The sequence below is a fragment of the Larimichthys crocea genome, chromosome XIII, assembly GCF_000972845.2.
Source record: "Larimichthys crocea isolate SSNF chromosome XIII, L_crocea_2.0, whole genome shotgun sequence".
Classification (NCBI taxonomy): Eukaryota; Metazoa; Chordata; class Actinopteri; family Sciaenidae; genus Larimichthys; species Larimichthys crocea.
The window spans coordinates 31,392,138-31,411,892 of NC_040023.1; the positions used below are offsets into that span (position 1 = coordinate 31,392,138).

The window sequence follows — 19,755 nt, forward strand, 5'->3', positions numbered from 1 at the left end:
CTGTCATCCTGCATCATCGGTGCAGCACAAGGACCCACGTGGGGGAAATTAAACTTCAGCGACTGACAGAGCTCACAAAGAAATAACCAATTACAAGCATTATTATTAGACTGCAAATCAGCTGTGTGTTATGAATAATGACATAGAGACAGGACAAAAAAGGAGGCATCTTGTACAGTAAAGATTCAGGGCTTATTACTGTAGGATCACACACTTTTGTTTTTTTTTAATGAACTGACAAAGTACACTGGATACAAGGACAGCAGCTTTAACAACTTTTGACCTAATATTCGGGCAAAATACCTACGCTGACATGCATGTGTGGTCATCAGATGATAGACATGAATATATAAATGCAGAACAGATTTCACAGTCAGCAGATTTACTACCATTTCTTTTGAAATCGTGTAAAAATCACATAGCTCATATACTATCATAGAATCCGGTGCTTGATCAGGGTTCGATTGGCAGCTTTCACAGTAGCCTGAAAGAATGCGCCATTGTCCATTATCATCCGACCAAAAGGATGTTTCGTTAAAGTTGGAGCTTAGCTTAAAGTAAATCTCTATATTTTGTCAACTCTGGTGTCTTAAGTAATATAATTTTCACTCACATATGGAGCAAAATGCGACCAGTGTAAAGGCAAACTGTCATTACAGTGCGCATAAAAGACAGTAAAGAAAGGGTCGGATATTAATCAGCTTTTTTCCAGGTGATAGTGATCCATTAAAATATACCCAATAGGGATCTGCTTGGTACATCCCTAAATGTAACACATTCATAGTGAAGGTTTGCCAAACTCAAACTGCGGACTACCAAAAACAATTGACCAAAATTAAAGTATTTTTATATTCACATACCAAAGTTGAAGGTGATGCCAACCTAATTGTTTGAATAGCAAATCGTAAGGCAGTATTAGGATTCTCCTGGTTAAACGAGTCTTCACCATTCACAGAGAGTAGTAGTAGATTCCACTCATGAATATACACCAGCCAAGCAGTGTTTAGGATTCAAGTGACTTGACTTGGCATTTTATGTTTTAATTGTCTGCGAGCAGGAGGTCAATCCACCCAAAACACACTGCTGCCCATCGCTGAGTAGTTACTGTAGATGAATGCATTATAGCACAGGCTCAGATATATGAAGGGAGATACAACACATTCACACACGCATACATGTGGTTAGCCACTGATGAGGAACATTTTTTAAGTTAATTGATTTTTATCCCCTTATTAATTTCCTGAGCTTTCTCTCTCTCTCTTTCTCTCTCGCCGTCTCCGCCTCTCAGCCTCTCCCTCCCTCCCGCTCTCTCTCCGGCTTCATCAGCAGTCTGTCAATAGGCTTCGTGGCCACGCTCGATCCTTTATCGCCTAAGAAACGCCTCAATCAAATCCCAATCAGTCACTCATGCAGCCCCATCAGCTCAGGCCAAAGTCTACACACAAACAAACACACACACACACACACACACGCAGAGATACACGAAGATGATAGATGAAGAATGTAAAACGCAAACACATTTACACTCATATGCACCTTTGTTATCATTGAAGTCCCTCTGGTTAATCAATATGTCTAGCGATCTTATACTCATTAGTCCTAATTACAGTAAAAGGATTAGTTCCCGTTTTGATAGAGTGGAGAAAGATGGCAGAAGATTTATCGCGTAGGATGTAAAATACTTTAAAATCGCTCCAAAAACATCCGACGTTTGCAGTTTATAATTTAATAACTTAAACACTTTATAAGTGTGCTGTTTGAAGGATAACATAAAATAAAATTGAGTATAATGGCTTTCTAATGTACATGAGTAGTTTTACCTCAACATGAAACGATTTGGTATCATGATTGTCAGCGTCATCATGTTTTATTCAAATACTTCTTTTTTAATCTTCCTCAATGCAACAGGATCCATTTTTGTATAATTCATAAGTTCAATCGATACTTTACTTCCATACCATGCGTGTAAAAATGTACAAACCCCAGAAACGCTGAATGTCACACTTCCTCTACATGCTCATCATATTTTATGTGCCCTTATCACAGGTACTTTTAAAGATAAAAGACTAAAGCTGAAAATTGTTTGTTGATTGCAACTTTGACACGAAATCACCTTTCTGGTCAACTCTTAAAACGTAAAGCAGACCTTAAGATTTTTAATATATATTGTAAATTAAACAAAATACTGTTATTCTCCCTAAAGAATCATATGTAAATACATCCTGCAGACATAAGGGCATCCACCCATCCCTCTCTAGCTCCCACCTTCCCTCCCTCCTTTCACCCCTCCTCCCTCTTGACATGTACCAGACATAGTGTCTTCCCCAGTATGCAGCCCCACCCATGTCCACCTCACAGTCCCAGCCAGCATCCACCAGCCCTGTTTTGTCATCATTAAACCTCCCCTGCTCGCCCTGCTTTCCTTACTATATGTCACCTGCATGGGGTTGCCACCGCCGGCAGTGGAGGGGTTAACTCTATTTTGTCCGGGACCTCATGCCTGTGTGTGTGTGTGTGTGTGTGAATATGTGAGTGTGCCTATGTGTTTGTGTGAGTGTACCAGTCCACTTTGTGTACATGTCCACGCGGGCATGTGTTCCTGTCCGTGCATGCCTGTTTGTTCCCTTGTTTATGTGTGTGTGTCCACGCAGGGCCGTGGTCTGCTCTGTGTGTGTGTGTGTGTGTGTGTGTGTGTGCGTGGTCTGCTCTGTGTGTGTGTGTGTGTGTGTGTGTGTGTGTAAGTGTGTGTGTGTGAGTGTGTGAGTGTGTGTGTATGTAAAGGAGAAATTTGCCTGTCCTTGCCTAAGTGAATGGCTAGGATTAAGCTGACAGCCCACCTTAGTGATGGCGAAATAATTGGTTGTTCAGCTCTGTCCTTGTCAGAGCGCTGACAGTTCTGCAGATGTCCTGTGCGGTTCTCCAAAGGTTAGGCTCAGCTGGGGCCGCCATTCATTAATCATTCCGCTCTGACAGTGCACCGAGCAGCCTGCAGCTGCCACCCCGTCCCCCTCAATTTCTGTCACCGCCTTGCACCACCACCACCACCGCCGATACCCCCCCACACTCCCCCCTTCTAGGTCTCCCTCCACCCCCGTGTGTGTATGTGTGTGTGTGTATATGTGTTTGTGTTCCCCCGTCGTACACACAAACAAGTATGCTTAAACATAAATTTGCATGAAAAGTCAAGGGATGTATACAAGCAACAGCATGACCCGTACATGAGAAGTGTGAACTGGACAAGCGGCTAAGGTAAGGATGTAAACAAAACACACAAGCTAAGAGGGAAGTCTTCTCTGCTAATGATCTAACTTGCTCTTCTCTCAAATGTATCGCTCAGCACTACAGCCAGTAAATGATCAACTCTCCTGTGTGCATGTATGTAAAGTATGTAAATCCTCCTGTACTATGTAAATACAAGCACGCCTGCTTTTCTCGTGCTCCTTACGTCACTAATACATTACACAGTGCAGGACTCCACTAAGCAATATTAACCCTTATGGACTATTAACCCAGTGATTCATCATGTATAATGCTCCTGAAGCAAGTCTGCCTATGGGTTGTATAGTGACACTCTAGCACAAGACTCTATGGCAACTGACGTATTATGAAATATAAATAAGGGCCTCGTATATTTAACGTGCATGTGAACTTATTCAATTTCAAAGACCCGGCTGAAAATTACTGTTATGATCTATGTGAGGTCAGACACACACACTAAAATTACCTCTCATGTGCGCTAACAGTTCTGACCATGTCAGCAACATTGTTCTGACCCCTTCCCCTGGCTCACTATCTAACGACCCTCTCAACCTATTTTGTCCCTCATTCCAACCCATTCTCCTCCGCCTCCACAACTCTCTCAGGAGTGGTGTTTCCATCACAGCCTTTGGTACGGAGGGGGGGGTGGAGGCTGAAGGGATGGCGGGGAGGCGAGTGAAGGGAAAATGTAAGAAGGTACAGAGAGGACGTGGTATGAAGGTGTTCACTGGGCACTAAGTGGTGTGAAGAACTGAAATAAATCCTCCATTAGACTCTACCTGCTCCCCAGCATTGATTAACAGTTATAGCTGGAGACACGTGGCGAGCAGCCTCAAGGAAAAAAGTCTGAACTGTTCTGGTCATCTAACAAACAAAAAACAAAACTGACATCGTGTTAGCTAGGGCGTGTGAGGAAGCAAGCGCCATAAAAAAAAGTATTCACGACAGAATAGCACAGTGAAAATGTGCTAGTTAAAGTGATATTTCGTAAAGCAGTGAGTACGTATTGAAAGCCGGTGGTTGAACTTTCATTTTACTTCACTACAAATCAGAGGGAAATACTACACTTCTTACTTCACTACATTTATTTAACAGCTTGAGCTGTTCAGATTTAAATTTTACATGAAAAAAACCCACAAGATTATACAATATAACAGATTGTTAAAGATTAACAATCTAACCCAGACCTATGTCGTCTGCTATGTGAGCAGTCTCATTCCTTCTAAACTTGTCACATGGCTGCATTTAACAGCAACATTTAACATCATCATCCAAAACATCATAAAATTTATGTTTTTTTTCTTTTGTTCCACTCCCATTTATCATCACATAACCCCTCAGATTTATCTTGCGACCCTTCAGAGGCGCCTGACCTCTAGGCTGGGAACCACTGAATTGAACTAGTACACCTGTGTAAAGTAGTTAAAAAGTAGCTCCAATCAGCTACAACAATAAAATGCTGCTCAGACATAAATGCATCAGACATAAATGCATCAGCATTAATAATGTAAATTGTTATATCAGTTTGTTTTTCTGCTGAACCAGTACTTTTAAATTCAGCTTACAATACTAGTACATTGCAATACTGGTACTTTTAAGTAAATGATCTGAGTACTTCTTCCTCCACTGTTGAATGCAATATATTTTAAACATTAATCATAAATGTTCTCATAAATTGTTCATACTACTTTCCGAAGCTATAGGTGATACAGTATATGTGCAACAGCCTAGCGAGCTAAATGTAGTGTTAAAGAAAAGGCAGAGGTATTTTCAGTGGCTGGGCAGCAGAAGGTCAGATCAATAAATGAAAAAATGGGTGCTTACAGAATATGCTATTGCAGCCTCCCCTTTCTAATGCTTACTTAAATGTTAAAGTAACACTATAAATGCCTTGAGAACTCCAGTATGTGAGCCTTTAAATTGTGCATTGGCCTTTAGATAAATACAGGTGTATGCCCTTACACTTAAACTTAGAAGACAGATAAATGAGTTTCTACTGGCCCCTTACATATCTCTGAACTTCTGAAAAAGTTCATGATGACTTTGAGCAAAACAAACTGAGCCTATGTGAATGCATAGAAAAGCCTGACCTCTGAAATGCTACTTCCTGGTGTTCAAGTATACTGTAAAAATGTTGCCTGGTCATAATACAGCCCACTGAGTGATGCTAATTACTGAATATGAAACTGTCTACGGGCACCGCAACGCCTAACACAAAACCCATCACTGACACAAAGTATTCTATCGTTTATTCTAAAAACCAAAGGGGATAATTTCAAAAGCCCATATTGACCCTCCACCTACACATCTATTTACTCTTTGAATAGCAATTGTGGTCCCAGAACCATGGTGGCCAATGTGCTGACATCAGCAGAGAGAGAGAGGAGGAGAGGGCTGGTTGCTAGAAAGAGGAGGTGGGTGGGGTGCCCCGTTGTGCAACTCTGAGGAAATTCCCTCTCTTAGTCCGTCAAAACAGTATTTCTCCCTGGAGACAAAGGCAGCTACAGCACATATGCATGCACAACAAAGCAGATGTGGATAAAAATGGCTCTCAGTATACAGGAAGAGTAGACCAGTGACAGGAGACGCCACCATTTTATTGCCTCTCATCCAAAAGTTCATTTTTCATTAATATGCAATGATATTGGCTATACTGTTGCCGCCCTGAATGCAAGAGGAATGGAGATTTATAGTATTAATATTCTATACATTATGACCATGCCAATGGGTAATATTCTGGCAATTACACTAATGAACTCTCAGCATACAGTGCCCCATGTTAACATCACAGCTTGAGGGTGGACATTCTTTTAAGCGCTAATCTATCTATCCAAGTCTACAACTCCACATCCATCCATATCAGTCATTGGTTAGCACATTATATTAAAGGACCCCTATCCAGGCGCAAGGACATCTAAAACTGGAAGACGTATCACCTCTTCCAATAATGGGCATGCAAAAATGACGGATTCTTCTCGAATTCAAAGGGAAACATAGCAGGTAGTATCATTGATTTGCCCCTCGGAGATTACCTATGTATCATAAGTGTATGTAGATCATCCATTTTAGCCCCCCCCTTCTCCACCCCCGGTGACTATAGTATTGGAATAGGAGCGCAAAGGGGAGGCACATACAGTAGATGACGAGCTCCAGTCACATGGCAAAGCCCACGGAGGATCTCATCAGCCTCTATGTAGATGTGTATGCTGAGTGAGTGATTGCCCATGGCTGGAAATTGGTGTAGAGGGCTTCACGGGGGAATTGGAGGGACGAGTTTTCTCTCTCAATCTCGCTCTCTCTCTCTCTGTCATACACACATAGGCACACGGCAGCGAGAACACACTTGCACAGACGCACACAAATATACACACTTATTGGAAAACACCCACTGCAGGACGTGCACGCGTGACCTGCTCACATACAAATCTCCCTATATGCACATGCACTCCGAGCCGGGATGATTAAGGTCCTATGCAGAGGAGATTCTGAGTGGTACTGTGCCTTGGCTGCCTGTTTTCCCTGCTGAATACAAGCCACTAGCTCAGTATTCTCCAATGGGGAGGAAACCCGTCATCACAAATGCAAGATCAGGGGTAATTACGTTGTAATATGCCACATGAAATATTTCTTTGTAGCAGGAATGGGATTCCCTTTGCTTCAAATTTAGAAAAAGATATATTCCACACAGCTTGGCTGCTATTTTTGTGAGCATTTATTTAAATTTGCTCCTTGTATTTTTGTCGTACGCCGCTCATTTGCAGATCTTTTACACGTCTGCAAACGTTCCTGTGTCACTGTCATCCAATCCGGCTGGCATGGAAGATCAATCCTGCTATAGTGTTGATCAATGATTCTGATCAGGTGAGATTATAGGTATTGCAGAGATATCAATGCGATGATGGATGATTGATAATGCAACCACAGCGATCGATCAGCGGGATATTGCTGATAAGACTCTTTGCTGTACAGCCTTGCATGGCAATTTGCATTTATCGCAGCAGTCTGTAGGTCTAATCTAATGATCTAATATGTATGTACAGTATGAACCAAATTAATATTAAGATACTTATTATTTGTAGTGAGTACAACACTACAGTAACATCACAACATCTGAAAGAGTATTATGGTCTGATTTGTTTTTAAATCCCACATGAGCCCACATATTTGATTTGTCAAACCCATGCATCTCTACAGTCACATATTGCGACCACTGGTCCATCAAGTTCCCCCATGGTGGATTAGGGCAAGGAGGGTGATTTGTTACCCTTTTGGGAAGCTGTCTTGGACGCTCATTTCCCCCTGCTGCATATTCTGCCCCCTCTGCCGCCATCCCCCACACCACCCACCCATCCATTTTGATGAATAGCCGGCCGCATGAAGGCGAGCAGCCGATCTCACCACCAAGGTTACGGTAACCTGGGCCCCGCATCTGGGGGCTACCTGCCTCCAATGAGCACCGCGGAGAGAAGGAGGGAAAAAGGTAGGAGGGGAGTAAAGGTCTGCTGTGTGTTGGATCGGCAGTGGGGAGAAGGAGCAGTCCAGGAATCCTACTTTATAGGCTTTAAATCTGCATGGCAATTTCTGGAGGCTGGGGCTGGATGGGATTCTGATTACTCCTCCTCCTCCTCCAACACCACGCATCCTGCCAGCCACCCCTCCTTCTCCCCAACTCTCCTCCTCCAGCAGGTTGACGTCTCCCTGCCTAGCTTTTGTCACTGATCACCCAGCCCCTATATGCCCTGATTACAGGATGAGCAGCATTATGGATTGCTCTGAAGGACAGGAGGGACTTATCCCAATGAATCGTTCTCCCCTCTTTGGAGTGCACAGGAGTCTGGATTTCACAAATCAGAATATGAATGGATTTATTTGTCTGTTGATTTGATGGATTGAAGATTGGATTATCTGCACATTTTGAGCCATATCTATGTGCAGACTGAAATATCTGAGGGAGAGAATGGGGCAATTAGTGTAAATGAACTCTGTAAATACATTGAGATATTCATAAAATATCTACTTTGATTCATAACACATAGTAAAAAGTTCTGAATCATTTCATAAGAATATACTGTACATGTATTGAAAGCCTGAGAACACGTACAGAAACCCATTTGCCAATTACAAGTACAACTCTCACATTTCTCATGCCCTTCTGTGACCATCTTTTCCAACAGCCGGTGAACCTTTTGGCTTTCCACGACACCCCAACCTACTTTCTTCACAGCCCACAGTCTGCAGGCTCCACTTTCTCACAGCCACCAAGTCCCTCCCTCCCAACAAGTGGCCAACAAATAACCCCCATATTAAAAAAAATATAATCCATATCTAGAGCTGGAGAGTAAAAACATTCTAACTCTGACACTATCTCAGGCTCCCGCTTTTGTATGCTTTTATATTTGCACACAAAGCCTGAACGCAGCAGTTTTCTTTCTCTTTGTGGGGATGTCGGGTTTTCATCGCAGTCCGGCTCCACTAGAGAACATTGTCTCTGCCAGCGATTAAAACCTGAGGTACAAGAGGGCCACTTCACCTCCAAGATTAGAATGAAACAAAGACTGAAGTCTTCACATTGTGCCAAGAATGGTAACAGACAGGAGAGGAGAATGGTAGGAGCCAAATACAAACTTGCTGGAGAGCTGAGTGGAGTGACTTGTCCAGGGGGGAAAAAAAAAAAGATTTCAATGCCTTTCTAACGAGGCAATTTACACACAAAAGAACCCAATAATGATAACTCAATCTTAGTAAATATGGAATAAGATATGATCTCTATGCAAAAAGAAACCACCCTTTATTTTTGCCTTTTTTGCTGAGAAATTGCGCTTCACGCCCTCTGAGATTCTATCTACCATATCAAGTGTAAGTTGAGCATACAGATCACACTGCTACACCTATGGCCTTTGTTACCTTCTACCAGTATTGTAGATTCAAAGCACTCCGCCAGCAGGGTCAAGGCCTCACTGTGTGAAGAGGTGAAGGCAACATGACCCGCCTCTGCCTCTTCTACTACTCTCCATCGCTGCCCGCCTACTGCTTGGCTCCATCCTATTTATTCCTGGATGCTGTAACTGTATGTGTGTGTCTGCATGTCCGTGTTCCTATTTTTTCCCCTCTCACATCTTTCGCTTGCTCAGTCAACAGGCCCTTGGCTGCCCACCACTGGTTGCTAATTGCTGCTGACATTGTTTGGCCTCTCGCTGCTTAGTTTAGGACAAACCCCTCATTCATGTGCTGTGGACAGCTCGTTAGGGTCGACCCCCACCTTTTTACATCTCCCTCTCTCTCTCTCCCCCTCTGTCTCTCTGCAACTCTCTCTCTCCCTCTTTCACTGACCTCCTTAATTAACTGGTAAGGCGCTGCTGGGAAATTTGCACACAAAGGCCTGGTGTCTAGCCTGTTAGCCTCCCACTACCCAAACACCCCCTTCCGCCTCCACCTCCCTCTCTTCATCCCACCACTGTCTTCATCCCAGGCCCAAACAGAGGTCATTGTACAGTCGCAGAAAAACAAAGATAAAGTGATTCAGTACACACACACGGCATTCGCACACGTTCACCCATTCGCTCATTCTTTTCCTTGTCCGCCACCAGCCCCTCCTGCTTTTTGCTTTCCCCTCTTTTGCTTTTCTCTCCGTTCCTTTTCTCTATTAATAGTGGACCTCATTAAAAGGGCTTGTTTGGAAGAGGTTCACTAGTGATACACTCTTTTAAGTTGTCTGTTTGCTTGCTTTTCTCCATTTAGTTTTATTGCCATTATTCTTGCTCTATCTTGCCTATTCGTCATGCCCTCGCCCACCCCCGCAATCCTCCCTCTCCCTTTTCAGGAAGCCCTTCGAGGCTTCAGCTGTTTTTGTGGTCCCTGCGGAGGGCTCCCCAAGAGCAGTTAGCTGGCTGTCGGGAACGAGGGCCCTCTAAAAAGGGGCCCGCTCAAGAATGCTGGGGGCAAAGAAGTGTAAACAGGTGGAGCCTCTCCATTATATAGGACCCCCACTACACTTACACACTCCTCCACCTCCAACTGTCTATTTCTATGTCAATGTCTCTTACACACATACAGTCTCACACACACAGTCTCCTACATTCCACCACCACTTTTCTGTTGAGAGTGTGTGTTTTGCAAAAGCTACCTCTCCTGTCATCTGTGATGCTGTTGGACCACAAGCTTCCAAACAGCATCCCACATCTCCCCAGGGTGCCTTTTTTTTTTTTTCACCAAATACTTTGTGAAGTGGTCTGTCCATGGGATCTGTGTGTGTGAGAGAGAGAGTATGCATGCATGTGTGTGTCTGTAGAGAAGGTTTTGAAGGAACGTCAACAGGATCCATATTATATCCATTTTCTACCTGCTCTTCATTTTCCTACCATTACTTCCTGTCTGCGATTTTGTTCTTTCAATCTCTCTCTCTTTCTTTCCCTTGTTCCTTCCATCTTTCACACTGCGTTGAGAGGAAGCAGTGAGCATTCAAACTCAATCCTTTTTTTTTTCTTTCAACTAAAAAAAAATAAATTGTATAGCCTGACACATCCCAAGTTTCCAGAACTCACTCTCTTTCTTTCGCTTTCTTTCTTCACCACCAAGTTAGAAAAAGAAATTCTCCCTGACCTACTTGGCCACATTTTGTGTTTGTCATCCTTCCTACAAAGTCCATACAGTGCCGTTTGTATGTGCGAGTGTGTATGCATGCATGTATATGTGCGTGACGTGCACTTAAATTCGCCTGCAACAAAGTGTCGATGATGGAATCCTTTAAGGCAGAGGAGGGGTACAGAGGCGACAGTAAGAGAAGAAAGAGAGAAACTAACTTCTGTTCGCCTGGGGAGTACTCTGCAGCCCATCTGTTGAAATTGTTCCACATATTGTGACCTAGATAAAGAAAAAAACTTCACTCTTATAGGTAGCGCTGCCTTCGTCTGTGTTTGACACTTGTCTATTCATTTTATTGGTCTAGTTGTCTCAAAATAGGGGACTTCTGCATAATTTTCACCTTTACATATGTATGATTTCAATAAATTGGTATTAGAAGAATGATATGGTATAAAACTAAATCAATTTAAATAAAAAATATATTACACCTTTTTTTCTTTTTTTTTAAAAAAAAAAACAAGGAGCCGCTCTTTATGTGTCCGAAGTTTAAATTTAAACATTTCACAATGAGAAAAGAATAACAGACCAAAAAGTAATCTGCATTTTACGGAGATGAATAGTACAGGCTGCACTCAACCAGTCAACCTCTAGCAAGCCTGGACTGCATTGCTGTCTCTCTTCATTCATTTAAAAGTGTGTTGCTATTCTTTTTTCTGTCTTTTTCTCTCTTTCCAATGACCCCTGTCATTGTCAAAGGAAGATGCTCTGGGTTTTTGTAATTGACGGGAGGATGGAGAGGCAGGGGGAAAGGTTAAAAGAGATATCCTTTGCTTGAATAAGGAGGTAAAATTGACTGGGAGAGTGTCTTTCAGAAACTCCAGACTGACCTTGAAGGAGGACCAGGAGGAGGTTCCTACTCGCTTATGGACCAAGGTAGGTGGGTTAAGTGGGACCTTCATGGCCACACATTTACAAATACACACACACACATATACTGTAAATGCACACACTCACACAGAAGGAAACACTGGTGAGAGGCTCCTATTGTGCACCTCTCTGACAATATTATGTTTGGGCAAGAAGAACATTAATTTGCCTTCTTTGAAGGGAAGTGCACTTCTCAGCCATCTTCAGCCCACTTGAGCTAGAATTGGAGTGGGCCCCCACCCCACCCATTCCTCACCCTCAATCCTTCCCGCCACCACCCACCCACTGATTGTCTCTGCTGCCTTCCCAAATGAGGCCCCCCAATGCCCCATGCGCTCTCACCGGGGGTGGGAGGGGGCTTCAATACTACATGTAAGCTTTTAGGTCGACTAGTGGGTGACGGAGTTGTTCCATTTTGTACTGTCCTTTCTTTACTGTCAAATGAGGAAAACCTTTACTTGTTTAAGGATGAAGTTGGCATGAACAGTGAGGAGCAAAAAGTAGCAGAGTGAGTGAGGAGTGAAGTTTGTCACTGGGGCAGAATACAGTAGAGGTGACGGTGTACTGCAAATACAACTTGGATAACAGTTCATATATATTACATTTAATTATATACATTAAAAATAATTGTACTTTATTGATTCAAGTACAACCGGGAGCTACTGGGCATGATGTATACTTTGAAAAATAAATAAACTACTATTATTAATATCCTTAGAAGGTGGATTAGCAATCACAAAATAAAAGTCAACTCATTTTCATCTACGTACCCCAAAATTTGACTCAAAGGGTTTTATATTTTTACAGCAAACAAACACCCTTTGCCTTAAACCCTCAATTCAGATAATGAAAAACTCACAAAAAACTTTAAAAGGGAAAAAGGGAGTCAGGAAGAAACACCAGATCTGGACAGACACATGCTAAAAAAGATTTTACGTGAGATACCTTCCACTACACTTGTGATACAGACTTCTAAAAGAGTCAGTATGGTCTATGTAGTCATTTAAGCTAATTGCAACAATCAGACTACATGACCTGCCCCTGGTTTCCCTTGAATCAGAAAGCACTTCCAGAGGCCATGCGAAGGCGTCACCTCAAAGTAGGAAGTACAGGAGACATGGTCATAATTACGGCGCCCTATGCCGCCTTCTCTTTGTCAGCCGCAGCGTACCAACATTAAATTTTAAGTGTGAATGTGATTATCGTGTGGCATTCATTTTTAATGGGCTTTGCCTCTATGTGTTTTAGCATGCGGCAAGGCCCGGCAAACGGCTGACTCAGGCCCTTTTCTGCTGATGGCGCATATATTTCGCATATATACATGCACTGCTTATTCCTCCTTCTCGCCAAGCCCTCTTCTTCCTCCTCCTCCTCCTGCTGCTCCTTTCCTCCTCTCCTTCATCTCCATCCCTTTATCATTCTGGTAGTAGGAGATGGGCCAAGGGTATTGGGGGCGAGGCGGTGCCCTCAGAGGTCTGACTATCCAATAGGGTTGGCCTAGTGAGGCGGACCGTCTCTGTTGTCCTCTGTGTAGATGAACTAGTAAGGAAGTCAAGTTCAGAATTTGGATGAACTATTAATGACTTACAGCTAATTACACCAAGGTCAGTATATACAGTACATTGCACTGTATCAAAAAGCAGGCCATGTCTGTGAAAATATCTTTGTTAAATCTATTCTTTTCTATTTCATGCCATTCTAATTTGTCAGCATCTAAATCGAGGCACACTACCTGACCCAATCTGCCCTTGATCCAATCTGTCAAAGAAAGGATGAAGACCGACTTGGGGAAGATGTGGGCCTGTAATGACTATAGCTCCCTCACACAAAGTAACCAGTCAGACTGTAAAAAAAAACATGTTACCTATACTCCTACACAGACTTAATAATGCCTGTAGGAAGAAAAAAAAAGAAAGAAAAAAGAAAAAGAAATAAAGGACGGGTTCTCGTGAATCACACAGGGAGCGATAAGGCCTTGAAATTAAAACAGATATATAGCCAGTCCGGTATGGAAATCAATAACATATTATTAACCGAGAGGCCACCCGGAGAGATAGGTGAGGCTTAAATGCATATATATTCATAATAACAATATTGAGATATATTATAAATAAAAGGAAAAGGGGAGTAAATACCAGGCTGGCTTTTATTAGCTGCCAGTCTCCCTGCCAATATGTGCCGTGACTCTACTGTCCAAAACGGTAACTGTCCAACGCCAGATCAAATTAGAGAGACTGACAGGCAATAAGAAATTGGTGAAGTTAAACGTGATTCCCGCAGCCGCGCACCCGGAGCTCTTTGAATATTAGAGTCAGGGTGTCACGGGGGTAGTGGAGGAGGATGGGAGGGGGTTGGCGTGGCATAGAGGAGGGAGACAGAGCTCAAGTTACTCCTGATAAAGTTTTATTAAAGCCATGTGCATTTCTTTTTTTTCTTTTTTTTTGCCCCGCTTTTTCCTCCCTCCCTCCGCTCATTCTTTGCCCCTAGATTCTGATAAGCCTTGACAATGACACTGGCAGCCCAAGGACATACAAACAGCTCACTGTCACTCGGTTTCTCTATTTGTTGTGCTGTGTCCACAAGAAATACAAAATACCTGGGCTCTTTAATTTAGTTCCACATGATCGATATTTATCCAAATGAAATCTGTTATAAAATAATTAAACCAACTTTAGATGAAAAAGATGAGAAACTGTAGGTGTAAGCGTGCTTTAAAGCAAATGTCATTTACTATTACAGTGTGACATCATTAACAGTGTATACCTTGTTCACTCTCACTTCCTTTCCCACCAACTCTGTTGCTTGTTTCTTCACTTCCCTCCTTATTTCCCCGTTTTTCCCGCTTTCGCCACTCAGACTATTTCATCCATCTGCTTCATCGGCTTGACTTTTAGCACAAGGCCACACATGGAGCATGGGCCCTGTATTTTTCTTTTTTTTTCTTTTTTTCTGGAGGACCAAAACAAAATCCACTCCACACACAGATGCAGTTTGACTGCGCCTGCCTGTGCCGCACAGTTTGTTTTCAAATGAATAGCTGAGAAAACTCTGTGGCCTTTTGCCCAGAATATATACCAGTCTCGCCCCCCTGCTACTACGACGACTATACTTCCCAGCAGGTCCATCATTTCCATTCTGCCTTTCGCTCTCTTCCACTTTCTGTATTTCTGACTGGTTCTTTGAACCAAGCATGGGGCCCGGTGCCATTGTAAGACATGCCTTCTTCCTTCCCAAGTTTTGTCTGTGTGTTCTTCAGCCCCATTGAGGGCTCCCCAGCCCTTTTCCAGTGTACAGCTCCTTTGTAGCCTCCAGAAAGGCCTTCATCTCGCACTTGTTTTCAAGCCCCCCCACCCCACACACACACACATACACGGACACACACACACACACACAAAAAGACAGGAAGTGAATGCAGATGTCGGACCCACCTGAGCTCATTGCTCATTCTCTCTTTCTCTTTTCTCTCTCCCACGCGTTCTCTTTTCCTTGCTCACTCTTTTTTTTTTTTTCCTGCAGACCCCCGTGGCTGAAGCAGTTGCTACATCACACACCGAACACATTGACATACTGAACCTCACAGTGGAGGCTGTCCATCACAATAGCAGCATGCTTATTTGTTGTCTCTCTCTCGGTTGCCTTGCTGTCTAAACCTGTACTTGTCTATAATGCTACAGTACGCAGACAAGTAAACGGTCTTTGTCTTCAGTCAGTGCCTTCAAGTCGTTGTCAGAGAGGGGGAAATATGGATTTGCTTTTGTGGATAAACTAATATTATCTGATCTGTCAGTTCCACGAGCATGCAGGCTTATGTTTGAATCTTGAATATCTCTTTACAGTTTTATATTCGTATGATATAAAAACAATGTAGAAGAGGTGAGGCAATCAGATATATAGAAGCCTCTACTTCAATCAGCGCCTGTCTACAGCTGCTGATTAAAAATCCACCAGTAGGAGAGAGGATGCCCACAGCAGAGCCATTACTGGAGGACAAAAAAAAAAAAACGAGAAACAACCCCTCTGCCAGAATAATTCCCTGTTGAGTTGGCACTGCCGTGCAACCACTGGGCCTCCTCAAAGCCCATCAGAGTGTGTGTGTGTACTGCAGGACATATCCGCTGCCTGGCACCACCCACGATCCTTGGCATCTTCCAGGGAAAAGTACGGGACAGTACCCGCACTGCTCCAGGGAGCAGGGCAAGAGGGCATGCTGCCTGGTGCAGACACATGATGGGCGTCTGGCTTCTGTCACAGTGCCCAGTGCCTGGGCAGGGCACAGGAGAGAAGGGGGAGGAGGGCTGGCACAGGGCACCGGCAACTGGTAAAGTTGGCACAAGGGGCACATAGCATTCTTTCACATGCCATTGTGGCATTCAGACAGGGCGATTTTTTGGCAGGAGCCCGTGGTCCTGCTTCTGTTGTTGTTTCAGGCAGTCCCCGGTTCCCCAAACTGCAAATGAGCCTGGAATTTAGTAGGCTGTCTTTCAGCAATGTGTTGCCATGACTTCTAATGGAGGGCAGGACAGAAGGGTCAACAAGACTTTTGTATTACAGAGCTTTAATTGAAGGGCAAAGTCAACAGAATTTCACTGCTAATTGCCATCTCTGTACCCCTATACACCCCTGCCCCCCAACGCACTGGCAGCAGATATGAGCCATGTGTGTGTTCCTCAGTGACAAAACAAGATCAATCAATCAGCCTGATTTTGGCGCCCTGAAATACAAAGACAGACAAGCTGCAGAGCAGTGTGGAAAGCCTCCAAAAAATGTCATGGAGCGCTTATAAACAGCATTCAGATACACTTCTAAACACACTATACCCTCTGAATCATTGCATGTTTGTGCCTCCTTTTACCACAGCACCTGAGCAATCCCATGAGGCATTGCTGCTGCTGCTGCTGCTGCTGTAAAGGTAAGCATTGTGCTGTCTGGGGTGTAAAATAAATAAAGGCAGTGGACAGCAAGATGAGGTGGGGGTTGCAGAATGCCAAGGATGGGTGTGAGGGGAGAGAAAGGAGGGTGTTTATGAAAGACAGAGAGAAAAGGAGAGAAAGAAAGATTGTGTACGTGTGTGTGTGTGTGTGTGTGTGTGTGTGTGTGTGTGTGTGTGTGTGTGTCAGAAAAAGAGAGAGAGAGTGAGGAAAAAAATAGAGAAGGAGTGTGTGTGTGTGTGTGTGTGTGTGTGTGATTGTGTAAGTGTGTGTGTGTGCACTGGTACAGAGATGGATCACCAGTGCTTGTATCTTCTCCGCGGCCATGCCTAGCAGCACGTCAGCGGCAGCCTCCATTTACATTAGGGAGATTTAAGCTGTCTCAGGCAATGGTGACAAGTCAAGGTGTTTCACTTTAATTACACTGGGCAAGGTCACCCCCTAGCTGGCTCACCCTCACACAGGAGGAAAAGGAGGAGAACGACTACGAGGAGGTGATGGTGGTGGTGGTGGGCTGGGCGGGAAGCAGGGGTGGTGGTGGTGGAGGGGGGGTTTGCTGGGTGAGCTCACGCCTGTATTTACATTCTCATTTTTAGACCCCCCCCCCTCCAAAGCCCCGGCAACCCACCATCCTTTAATACACCGCTACTCACACACCATGCAAAGTATGCACCATATTCACACTGGAGGCACACATGAAAATAAGGTGGCCATGGATTTAAAAAGAAAAAAAATATTCAGAGGATAATATACATCAAGGCGCACACACACTGTACACATACAATAGGTTTCACAAACAGAATACAAGCATACACAAAAACAACCACACACTCCCGGGCAAGCCCGTTTGTTCCAAATAATCCCTAGTGACAAAATAAACGCCACAGTGTATGAGGTTATAGCCTTAATGGGCCATACGCCATTGAGGTGACATAGTGTATTACACACCCTTAATATGACACCTATTGCCTACTGTGCTTTTAGCCAGGTCTCTCTGCCTTTTTTCTCTACCTCTCTACTCTAGCTTGTCTGTCCCGGGGCCATGGTGTTGTACAGTGGAACTGACAGGTTGGGAGTTCACAGAGTGCCTTTATGGTGTGAGTTAACCCTGTCCTGAGAGGGCCCACCGAGGCTGAGAGGAAGGAAGAAGAATCGCAGTCAAGTAGGGCAAAAAAAAAAAAAAAAAAAGGATGCAGTCTTTCGAGGTTTGCTTCTCACCCCCTAACACCCTACCTGTCCATGTCTTACTTTTGAGTTGTTGTACTGAAATGTTGGCTGGTTGTTGCATAAGTTAAACAAGAAATGAACATTTCACCTTGTAGAAAACTACTGTCTGTTATGTCTACATAATAATAATAGTATAGTAATAATATACTAAGTAAAAAAGTAAGTAAATATATGAGATTTAAAGTTACAGGAGCATGCTTTATTCTTTCTTTGATCTTAGAAATGTCTTATTTTAAAATGTATTAAAAGTTGCACAACTTTCCTACTATTATTTATTTCCCAAGGTTTCTGGGCATCTTACATAAAATATTATATTTTGCAAAAACAAAAAGATATTCTGAAGAGATGCTGACTTAATACATTTCCTTTGGTAAAGTCAGTGTTGAGTTGATGGATTGTATACAAAGAACAACACGTACAGTATGTATCCCACTGATTAAGGAAAGAGAAGTGTAAATGTTTTGTGAATAAAGCTTGGCAAAACGAACAGACGTGTGCGACTTAATGGACTTGTACTGAAGATTTTCATAAATTAACAAAAAAATAAATAAAAAAAAGACAAAAAATCCACTCAACATTGACGTTAAGTGGATTTTTAATACAATTTAGAAAAATCAACAGAATCTTATTCAAGAAAACACACTCTAAGCCTCTGTATGTGAGTCCACACAGTCTTCCTAACCGTCTACTCATTTGCGTGTGTTTTCCACAGAGATTTGATGTCAGGCTGTCAGTTAAAAGCAGCCTTACCTTTCTTATCAGCATCACAGCTTTACCCGTGAAAACTGCAGTCTTTTAAAAAAAATAGAAGAGGCACGAGGGGTGGGAGTGAATGAGAGAAAGGGGAAGAGGAAAAAAAAAAGACGAGAGAGAGAGGAGGGAGAGGGAGAGAAAAAGAAGGAAGTGCCTTCGGGGGAAGTTATTAAAGAAGGTGCAAGCTGGCTGGCTTGGCAGCAGTTCAAAGGGGGTGGATCCCCTTGCCTCCCTGCACCCAAATGGCAGTTTCTGGCACCATCGCTAAACACACAATGCCTTGTGGCAAAACTGTGTCTTTCATTGACAGATGAGTGGGGCAAGGAAAGGAAGGAGGGAGGAGGAGGGAACACAAAATGCTGCTATTCGCTCTCTTTTTTGAGGTAGAAAAAAAAAAAAAGACTTAACCTGAAAGAGGTGTTAGCCCCCTAACCAGTAGTGAAAGGCACATACATCCACACACACACAAAGAAAGTGTGGTTGTAGCCATCGGTGGAAGCAAGAGTGTGGGAAGGTGTGAAGAATTGTGAGAGGGAACAGTCAGTTTTGTCACAATTATAGCTGGCTAGGGATACAAGGAATCAAAAATAATTACAAACGATAATGAAGGAAAGAAGGCTGCAGCTTTCATCGTTACAGGGATTTGCCTGAGCTTGTGTGTCAAAATCAACAGAGATAAAAATAAAACTTACCGAATCCTTGGTTTGTCTTTCCATTGTTCCAACAACAGCCAGCAGAGGGAAACTCGTAGAGCTGGAATAAATAAAAAATGAAGAGTTGTGATGTTACAGGGTAAAATGATTGTTTTGGTCAATGTCCGGTGGCATATTACATACTCATTCGCAATAAAGTCATATCTTTGTAGGGATCCTTTCCATAATGTCGTCAACACTTACAATAATCTGAAGCTATCAGTGGAAAAAACAAGTATTTTTAGTGGACATGTACAATTGCCTCAAGGTTTACGTAGCAGCCAGTTTCACGGCTGGCGTCTGCAGTGCTCTCATCAATACTGGACCAATTTCATGAAATAAAAATATGTCCAGGTGGAAAAACACTGAAGTTCCCCTTTTAAATTGCA

At 43.2% G+C, this 19,755-nt stretch overlaps 1 long non-coding RNA gene across 1 annotated transcript in view; it reads right to left on the reverse strand.

Moving 5' to 3' along the window:
- The window catches only part of LOC113747230 (uncharacterized), a 133,867-nt gene extending 114,428 nt beyond the window's left edge, over positions 1–19,439 (reverse strand). Inside the window, exon 1 of the long non-coding RNA XR_003463459.1 lies at positions 19,367–19,439. This is a non-coding gene — a long non-coding RNA (uncharacterized LOC113747230). The remainder of the gene's footprint in view (positions 1–19,366) is intronic.
- Between the last annotated feature and the right edge of the window lie 316 nt (positions 19,440–19,755).